The 10,609-nt window shown below is 31.2% G+C and overlaps 1 long non-coding RNA gene across 1 annotated transcript; it reads left to right on the top strand.

Moving 5' to 3' along the window:
* The first annotated feature begins 968 nt into the window (after positions 1–968).
* On the top strand, positions 969–9,763 carry LOC136796917 (uncharacterized). The gene is made up of 5 exons (XR_010844704.1): positions 969–1,030; positions 4,159–4,253; positions 5,572–5,621; positions 8,244–8,344; positions 9,393–9,763. It is a non-coding gene; the product is annotated as an uncharacterized lncRNA (long non-coding RNA).
* The last annotated feature ends 846 nt before the right edge of the window (positions 9,764–10,609 follow it).

Here is a 10,609-nt window from a genome sequence, read left to right as displayed (position 1 = left end):
AAAAGAATAAAAAAAAAAAAGAAAAGGTTTCCCAAATTGAGAAGATCCACAACGTTTCTTCCTTTCCTTCCTTGTACCCTGCTACCTTCATAATAATTATTTCTATTGAGTATAGACTCCTTTTGTGCATCTTGAGAATACACCTTCATAATTAAAGCAATTAATAACTATTATTTATAAAATAAAAATGTATGTTAGAAGTATCCATAAGTACGTAAATCCTACTTGCTTATCACTAATTCCTACTTAATCAAAGTTTTTTCATCCTTTCAGAACATTAATCTTGATGCAAAACCCATTTTTTTCCTTGTAAAGGAAGCCACAGATTTATCAATAAATTTATAAGTTCTGTAAACATTTAACTTTGTATTTGTTTTGGAGAGATTTTGTAAGCCTTATTCAACTCTGGTTGAAGACATGATTAATATATTCTTCAAGTTGGAGGAAGATCGCTCATGCATATGTTGAACTAATCTATCTATCTATCCATGGCACTAGAGCCCAATTTGGACCTTGGCCTCCTCAATGAGCCTTCTCCATGTAGCTCGGTCTTGTGCGGCCGCCTCCAGTTGCGAATGCTCAGAAGTTCCCTGGAATCCCTGATGACGGCATCCTCCCATCTCAGCCTTGGTCTGCCTCTTCCTCCGGTCTGATGCAGCCTACAGTCCAGCAACCTCCTCAGAATCTCATCTTGAACTCATCCTACAAGAAAATCGCCATACGAAATTTCTGTATTCAGAAACACTTTTTGATGACTAGAAATTTGTGCTAGTCCTTCACCCCTCTGCCAATCAATCGGCCAATCCCAAAATTTATGGTAGAGGCTAATGTTTTAACCATCTTAATCTTATTATTTACTATTTTTTATTCCATTACTTTTATTTCAAAAAATCATTAGTAATGGAACTTAACTTGGTTAGTTTTTAGAATTTATTAGTAAAAGTTTTAATTTTTTTTTTTTTGTTATTTCCAGGATGTTTCAATTTCTGATGATGATGATATTGCTAATCGACGGATTCCAAATATTAGGGTGAGAATTTCAATATTTTATGGGTATAATTTATTTAAAACAGTATATTCTAATGACAATAATATGATTCTCTTCCTCATGTGTGTATGGTAATTTTTAAGATTTTTCTCTGCTAATTTAGATCTGAAGGATCTTCAAAGGGACTGTCCAGATATTATGATTCCTTTATCTTCCCTTTTATCGTGAACACGTTCATTAATTTAAGCAATGAGAATATCATTGTGTAGTATAAAGAGATGTGGAAAGATCTATATTGGCCTCTCTGTGAGGCATCTTGGGTATTTGGGTTAGTCTTAGGAATTAATTGTACCTTATGTCAGACTCTGTTCTGTTGCAGCTTCTTGTATGAGAGAGCTAGCAGAGTATAGTCATGAAAAAAGGCATGGGGTAACAGATTTACATTTGTAGATAGTTGGATTTCTACTGCTTCATGGTTTATTGGCAAAGTTAATATTTTATTATCACAAGTTAACGTTATGGTTAAAGTTGCTGGAATTAAACTTAAATGTTTACCTACATTTTAATTATAATTAAAACTATTTCTGTGATCTCTATTAAATTTCTTTGTGATATACAGCTCTCATTTTGCTTTTGTTGTGTAGTAAAATTTGATTAATTGAATTTGGTCCTTTTATAAAATTATTTTACTAACTGATAGTCCATGAATGACATCAGAGAGCTGGTAAACCCCTTGACCCTCATTTCATGGTCTCTCACACAATACCAAACATCTCCCATCATTGCTGGGAAGTGCAGTATGTGGACAGTGTTTAGTATCTAGTATGAACTTTTAGAATTTTAATATTTCAGAAAAATTGTTGATTTTATTAATTTTATCCAATACATGTTTTTATTGTTTTAAAACTTTAATTTATAATTTACATATTTTAAAATAATTTTGTTTACTCCTGCTGAAATTTATATGGTCTGGATCAAAAATATAGTTTTTTGTTTTTCAGTATTTTTGCTTCAATTATTCTTGACGACTAAGTTACCTCTTATTTGGTTAGTTTTACAATATACAAAATATATATTGAACATACTAATATTAAAAAAATAAAAAAAAGAATTACATGGGACAAAAATAAAGGTTTCGTAAAGTAAAAATTTATTTTCCAAAAATTTCTTAACTTAATACCCTATGAAGACTCCTCATTTCTCCAACACTCCTATTATTCAATCTGGAAGATGATGGAATGAAACATATAGCAAATTTATTCTTCTATAACGGCATCTTTCAGCTAATGTGCTATTTAGAATTTACAGAACTTCGTGGAAAGCTCGACTGGCAGAGATCTATTATGTTCAAATCAGGAGATCTTGTTGGCAATTTTTCAATTCCTTTTTGCTTTAACAATTTTAGATGAATATATGAATGAACTGAAGCACTAGATTTTAAGTGGATTATAAAGTCGTATTTGGACACTGTTTCTTAATGATCGTTCAGTTGATCTCGGATGGCTTCCTGATATTTTCCATGATTAATATGGCCAGGGATAGAAATTTCTATCTTCCGGTCAATATCACACACCTTTGTCACTAATATATTATTTTTTCTTCCTCAGATTATGGTACGAATAATATGAACTGGCACCTCCTGGGCCAGTTAATATAAATTTCTTTTCTTTTGAATTTAAAAAGACATTTTCTCCTCTAATCAGGCTGTGAGCACACTGTATCTGTATCTTGTAGGTCATGCTGAGTGGGAATAATTTTATCCTCTCGGATATTTAAAATGTTTTTAGAATACTTGATACTTTTTTGACATTTGTCTTCAATCTTATATGTAATCTGCAGAGCTTTCAATTTGCTGTTCGATGCCATACAGAAAATTTCTCTTCTGAGTTAATGCTGATGGCCTGCCAAATTTTTTCTTCTTTCGCTTCAAGATTCTGAAGAAGATTTGAAGTTACCTTCCTACTTTCCCTTTGTTTTTCGAAATTTCAGAAATGAATATTTTTCACTCATGCAAAAAAGTAGTGATTTTTAATTAGGAGGTGGTCCGGGTTGTGTTCAAGAAAAATAATAATGAAAAAATAGTTTCAATTGTTTATAAAGAGCTAATTTTTCGTCTTCATCAGGGCTCTTCAGAGTTGTTGAGATTAATGTTAACAGTTTTAAGGAAACAAAGAAGCTACTTATTTAGGTTCCATTAATCTGATTATATCCATAACTTTTTGAAAGTTGTGATGAAGATGACCTGTAATGTGGGTTGAAAAATAGATTCTTTATAAATAAGGTGGCACTATTTTTCAATTACTGTTTTTGTTGCCCATAATCCAAACCATCTCTTTATCGATATACTTAGAGTCAACCTTCTTGTACAAAAATAATGATGTTTAGTTGATCTTGTTAAACTAATTAAATGTTCCATCATTGAAATGGGCTCAGTTCAGCTGCAGTTATGAACTAAGGTGATATTTTTTACAAAATGTTCAGGAAATTAAAACACTCAATATCAAACAAATATGCTATTATTTCTTCCACCTTGATTTTAATACCACTTAAAGCTTAGTCTATGCCTTTGTTCATCTTTTTTTTCCTATAATATCAGGATAATGGCCTTTGAAATTTTTTTTTATTAAAATGAAGTAGTCAAATATGATTAATTTATTTGAAATACAAGGCACGTCCAGAAAGTAAGAATACTATATTTTTTGTATTTAAAAAAAAATCATAAAAATTACTGGATATTGTATAGTAATTGCCTTCCTAATCTTCACGCCATCTCCTTCCTCCACTTAAAAACCTCTCGTTTCTTCTCCTCATTTTTTCGAAATTTGTTTTTCCTTCCATGAGAAGTAACCTTATGAACTGAACAGGCACTCCAAGATGAGTTTTGGTACTGATGTGGGTTTCCAGTGCTCATTATTTTCAGGAGTCTCCCTCCACTACCCCTCAGTGTAGCCAACTTTTGAAGAAAATAAATCTCATAATACAATAGCCTTACTTTCTGGACATGTCTTTTATTAAGATGAGCTATCTTTTAATCACTGACTGTATAGTATAACTGAGAATTATTTCATAAGATGAATATCTACTTAATATTTTACTGAAGAATTTGTTTTTATTTATTTTTTCCTTGTGATTAGTTATTTTCCTATATTAATTTATTTCCTCATTTACAGAGAAGTAGGAGTGCAGGATACCATAATGCATTTAGTGACAGTGATGATCCATCATTTTTATTGCCAGTACAAAGAAAAATTGTCACTTCTAAGAAGTAAGGAGAATTTTCTGAAATTTCAATATTTTATTTTTCTGTTCATCACTTTTTAATTTCAAAATTACAAGAGTGTGTCATACTTATCTAATATAAATATCTTGCTGGGAAATCTCAAAAAGAAAAGATAATGAGAATGGACTTCATGGTAAGCTTAAGCAGAACATGTTAAACAGAAGATTATGCCAGTGTTTAAAATTTGAGTACAAAGCAGGTACCTCTAATATGCAACAGAAAACTTTAAATTTCCTTGTAATGGACTACATTCAACCAATAAAATATCAACCACTTTAGACTTCAGTGAGAACTTTCATTAGTTTAAAACTTTTCCTGAAAGACATGAAAGGAACTTTGATTTATTACTAAATTTTTTAAAACAGTTTTTTCATCATTAGCCAACCATAATTGCTGAGTACTACAGCTGGCTCCATTACTAAGTCTAGGTTACTTGCTGGAAATAAATACTGTTTTCTATTTGATGTACTCCAGGGTTTCCCAAAAGTGTAATATGCTTATCCCCACGGGTAAGGGAAGAGTTTGATGGGAAGGGGTGCACACTTCACTGGGTTTTGTGCAATAACCATTACGATTATCCCAGATGTCCAAAGGATTTAAATTCTTCCAAAAAATTCCAAGCTAGAACATTTAAAAGTTGTGAAAGTTTTCAAGGAAAAGGTTAGGAAACATTTCCATTTGGAAAGGAAACATTTCACTGAATATTTTTGTTTTTTTTTATAAGAGGTACACAGTGGAGCCTGAGAATCATTGTTATATAGTGAGGAGCTTTAAGAAAGGTTCCTTGTGTTTTTTATTGTGTGTTAGTATTGTATATACCTGTTTCAAATCATTATGAAAGAGGAAGAGGGGTTGAAGAGTATTCCAGTGTCCTCCCAATAAACAGGAGGTGAGTTCTAAAGAAAAATGGAGAAAAAAAACTAGGCATCATATCCCTGTTCTATTTTTATTGGATTAGTTAGGCTACATTCTACAGCTTTTATCAGTTGACAGTTATATAGGAATGAAATTTTAGCAAAACATTTTCATGGAATAGAACGGAAATAATGAATTAAAAACAAATAGATTATAGACCTAGTCATGACTTTTTAGCCATTTCTTAGCTTTTTCTTATTTATGTCTATTTTATCTCTGTTTAACATTGTAACCCTATATAAAGCTGTTCGTGTTTAAGTTATATGAATAATTCTATTACTTTTATTATATTCATTATTTATGTTTAAAAGAATATTCATAAGTATAAATAAGTTATGTTTGTCACTGTAGATGTCATTTGGTTGTTTATTTTTTACTCATGTTTCAGGAAGAAGAGGAGACAGGCAAAAGACCTAGAAAGCTCGTATTACTTTGATAGTGAGTTTTTAAGAAAATAACTTAATGTTTGTTTTGCTCAATTTTTCATTTCAATAGCTTTTATGTGAAATGATGTGGATAATATAAACTGTTATTTAAATCTCATAATATTTAGTCTTATTGCCTTTCTAGAATGGTTTCTACATATTACCAAATAAGTGATTTATTTTTTCATTTGTACAAGAAGAATTTTCTTGCATTATACAAAAGTGTGTTCCAGGAGTAAATGTCAGTAGTTGAGGGAGGGTTAGTTTACCAAAAATTTAGTTCAGTCGTTCTTGTCTCAATCCATTGAGACATCATGCTTTTAAGTGTTTTGCAAGAAAACCACGTTTTTTTTTCCTTTAAATTTTTCTAAGCTGCTCTATTGTATAATGTACATCATTCGGTTTATCATTATCTTGCCACTAGCCCTTCATTTGTGCATTTTTTATAAATTATGTTAAAGATATTTACATGTCAAGTAAATGTTTTTATTCACAGCTTTCTATTTTTATTGTTTGATAATTGTTTCACTTTTAACTAAAACATGAAAACATTTATTACTTAAAAGACATTTTTCGGAAGATCGTTGATTGAATATGAGTAATAATAAAACGAAGATAGTCTGGGCGGGGTCAAATAAAAAACTCATATAGTAATAAAACTATTAATTATATGAGGCAACATTTCAGCCCATGTTGCAGGGCTTCATCAGAGCTAGAAAAAAAAGATTGAAACACTAAAATAAGATAACTAAGCAAAATTTTTAGTACCTTAAAAATTTCTGTTTCAGTGTTTGTAACTTTTTGACCACTAATGAAGCCCTGCAACTTGGGGTGAAAGGTTGGCTCATATTTAATAGTTTTATTACTATTTCAATTTTTTCTTTGATCGCACCCAGACCATCTTTCTTTTATAATTACATTTTTCATAACAAATGTGTTGTTTCATTTAATACATTTGGAAATGTTATTTAAAAAAATGTGTATGTATCTAAGGTTGTGCTCTTAGTCATGGTGGATGATTTTTGTAAGGTAAAACCACTTTCCTTTAAGTGGTTGTTACAGCTGATTCAAACTCTGAACATTTTATTTAATATATTTGAAAAAGTCTTTTTCTTTTTTTTTAGAATGGTTGAGAATACTGTTTCTTTGTTGTTGAAATCTTGTGTTTATTTTATTATTTTAAGATTACTATACATGTAGTGGTATACCAAGGAAGCCAACCATCTATTAAACCTGATGGTTTATTCCTACAATTTTTTTGCTGTAATGTATGAGGGTGGTTTGAAAAGTTCTCGGAATATACTAGAAAGAAGTGTCTTACCTTGATGGAACTGGTTTTATTATTCAACATAGTCTCCCTGTAGACTAATGCATTTGGTCCAGCGATGTTCCAATGCCTAGATCCCATCTTGAAAATGAGAGAGGCTGCAAAGAGAAAGAGGCCTACAAAATACCTCTCCAATTCGGCTATCAGTTCTTAGGAAATCTCCATCCATCTAGGAATATTTTCAGCTTGGGAAAGAGATGAAAGTCTGATGGTGCCAAACTAGGTGAATAAGGTGGATGTGGCAACAATTCGTACCTCAGTTCATGAAGTTTTGTCATGGCAGTAGCACTTTTGTGCGGGCGGGGGTTGTCCTGATGAAAGATGACTTTTTTCCTTGCCAAACTAGGCCTTTTTTCGCGTATATTTTCCTGTAGTTGTTCTAGGAGGTTTGCGTAGTATTGCCCCGTAATTGTATTGCCAGTAGGAAGATAATCTATCAGCAGTATGCCTTTTGCATACCAGAAAACTGAGGCCATGACCTTTCCAGCTGAACGTACTGCCTTTGCTTTCTTTGATGGAGGTGACTCAGCATGTTTCCACTGCTTTTTCTCTAGGGTATAGTAGTGGACCCAAGTTTCATCTGTAATCACTAACCGGCGAATAAAGTCTTGTTGGTTGCACTGAAAACGGGCCAAATTTTGTTCAGACATTTCCAATCTGGTGCGTTTATGGTCCAATGAATAATTTTTAATAACAGCGGATAATTTTTTCATTCCCAATTCTTCCGTTAAAATTTGATATACCCGTTCAGATGACATCCCTACAGCTTCAGCGATCTCACACACTTTCTGTTGAGGATCCTCCATGACCTTTTTATGCACTTTTACGATAAATTCTGGGATCGTAGCACTTTTTGGCCGTCCACTATGCGGATCATCATCTATGTTCTCCCGACCAAATTTTAAATCACTGAACCACTTGGCAACAGTTAAATATGAAGGAGCAGAGTCCCTCGGTGTGTTCTGAAAGTTGGCATACAACAACAAAGAATCTTCACTACTACTCACAAAGGATATGTGATTATTGATTGGTACGGGAACCACGTTGCTCTAGCACTGACATCTAGCAGTGATTCCGAGAACTTTTCAAACCACCCTCGTATGTTTGTTAGTGAATAGTACAAATTCAATCAAGGCATCAATTCTGTTGTTTCTGAAATCACTTGATTCACTTTTATAATTTTACCACTTATGGTAGACCACAATGTTGTTTATTAAGATTAAGATGTAATATCATTCATCATATGTTTGAACAGTTTGGAATATTACTGGAACTTTACTTATTATTTTCTTTTTCTTTCTGATTTAGGTTCGAAATCCAGTTCAGCTTCTGTTTCCAGAGGCCAATCTGCTCGAAGGCGTTTATATAAAAAAACATCAGAAGAGGAACTTGGCGAACTATCTAACACTGTATGTTTTGCACATTATATATTTTAAGAGCTTTTGAGTAAGAGAGTACAGGAAGCACCTTGTACTACCCTGTTGTTTACTAAAATTTTTATTTAGGCTTGGTTATTGGCTTCCTACTTGTTTCTCACTAAAACCTCTGAATGAAACAGATGGTGCAATTTTTCAAATATCCTAAAATAATTCCTCCTAAATCTTGAGTTGGTCTATTGGTTCATAGAATGGTAAAAAAGATTTTTTTTTTTCAAAGACTTGAGGAAAGTGGCATGTCCTAGACTTAGGTTTAAGATGCATATATGTTAAAATATTTTATTTTAGAAAAGTGTGCTGCCAAATAATGGGGAAGCTTTGTATGTATGCAGTATGTTTGTCCTAAGGATTATTTTATATTTTAGACATAAAGGAATAAAATTGGTTCCTCTTCTATCTGTAGTCAAATCCATGTAACAAACAGTACACCTACTGCCATTGGACCAATTTTGATGAAATTTTCTGAGATTGTGTGGGTTGGTACTTTGATGGCCTCATATCAATTTCATCATAGTCTGTTCGTCGATCTTGCTTAAGCATGTGTAAACACATTATCCTTGACATCCCATGTTTCAAAAACAGCTTAAATTCCTCGGAAGAAAGTTGAGGATTAGTATAAAATGGCTTGTCCCCTAGATTTGGTTCTCAAACATCTAACCAAATTTATTTAAAAATAAAAATAATAAAATTTATTCTTAAACCTCTTAGGATAGATAATGATTTACTTAATAGAAATGGTAGGAAGCTATACCGACTTATTTACTTGGCTGATGTATTTTGGAAAAGACATTAGAAATATTCATTATTAGTTGAAAGGAAGCATTAAAAATGGGTAGCCATCTTTGTTTCCTCTCAATAGTTGTGAGAAATGTTTGAAGAAAATTAACAGGGTTTAAATTTCATGCTTTGTGAACTGATGGTTAAAAAAATTTTAGAACTAAAATTTTCTCTTGTTATGTTATTTTTCAGTAAATTGTATTTACAATTTATTATAAATAGTGGTTATTATTCTCTCTTTTAGTTTAATGGAAACTCTACTCAAGCTTCTCCTAACACAATACTCAGAACTCTCAGAACTGGTAAAAAATATTGAAACTTAAATAGTAATAATAAGAAGAGGATGAAGATACATTGTTATTGTGTATATAAGAAGGTATATTGTAAATAGTGTAAAAAATAAGAAATGGTTTTATGATGTAACATAGCTGATTTATTATTTATAACTTATTAATTGATAATTTATGTATGTAAAGCAATAAATACTTAATTCAAGAACGTAATATAATCAAGGTTAGAGTTAACAAGTTTTTTTATTTTTGTATGAAATATTTATGGGAACTATTTTATTATAAATATGTCAAAATCACAATTAAATATACAAATATATATTTATTTTTTCTGTTTTATTCATATTTTTATTTCCAGAATCCGAAATTTTCTTGTGACCATTATTTATAGGTGCTAGAGTATATCCAATCCACACCTGTTATGTATCTATCAAAATTGGCCAGTCAGAAATCAATTTCAGTAGTGTACTTTTATTGATATATTCTGAAATTATTATGCGTTTTATTGAAAGGAAACTTTCTATATTCCATATTAATTGGCAGTTTTATGAAAGCAAATTGTCAAATAAAGTCAAGACACTTAATAACAAAATTATTGAGCAATTTAGATCACTATCGAAAGGGCATTTGGAACCAATCCCATGCTTAGAACATGTTATGAAGGACAAACTTCTTTAATACAGAAGAAAATAAGTGGGGATGAATTTTATTTCTTAACTACTTTCTTGGAGAGATTGCCCTCTAATATATGTATTTTTAAACTGATAAAAATCACCTACAACTGTTCTAAATTCTGTGCTTCCTTACAAAGTACTGAACCCATGACCCTTCATGCGTCATTGCGGTTCACATTATTATTATTATTATTTAATTCAAAAACACATTAAATTCTTCCTTTTTTAAACAGAATCTATTTTGCTACTGCAATATTTAATGGAATATCATTATACAGAACATGATATTCCTTTAAATACAACCCTAAACCCTTTTGGATTCACAAAACTCTCAAAACAATGTTCCATCTCTCTCAAAAACAATAGCATCTTCTAAACACAGTTTTTTAATATTATCAAGTAATTTAATTTATTATATTGAGTAATATTACCTTGTTGTAAATTATTAGTTTGTTCCCAGTCACTTATAATTCTTATACAAATTAAATGTAAATATA

This window comes from Halyomorpha halys, unplaced genomic scaffold (assembly GCF_000696795.3).
Source record: "Halyomorpha halys isolate HHAL.00 unplaced genomic scaffold, Hhal_1.1 Scaffold1015.1, whole genome shotgun sequence".
Classification (NCBI taxonomy): domain Eukaryota; kingdom Metazoa; phylum Arthropoda; class Insecta; order Hemiptera; family Pentatomidae; genus Halyomorpha; species Halyomorpha halys.
The sequence above is the reverse complement of the archived record's forward strand: the minus strand, read 5'-3'. Positions and strand labels throughout refer to the sequence as shown.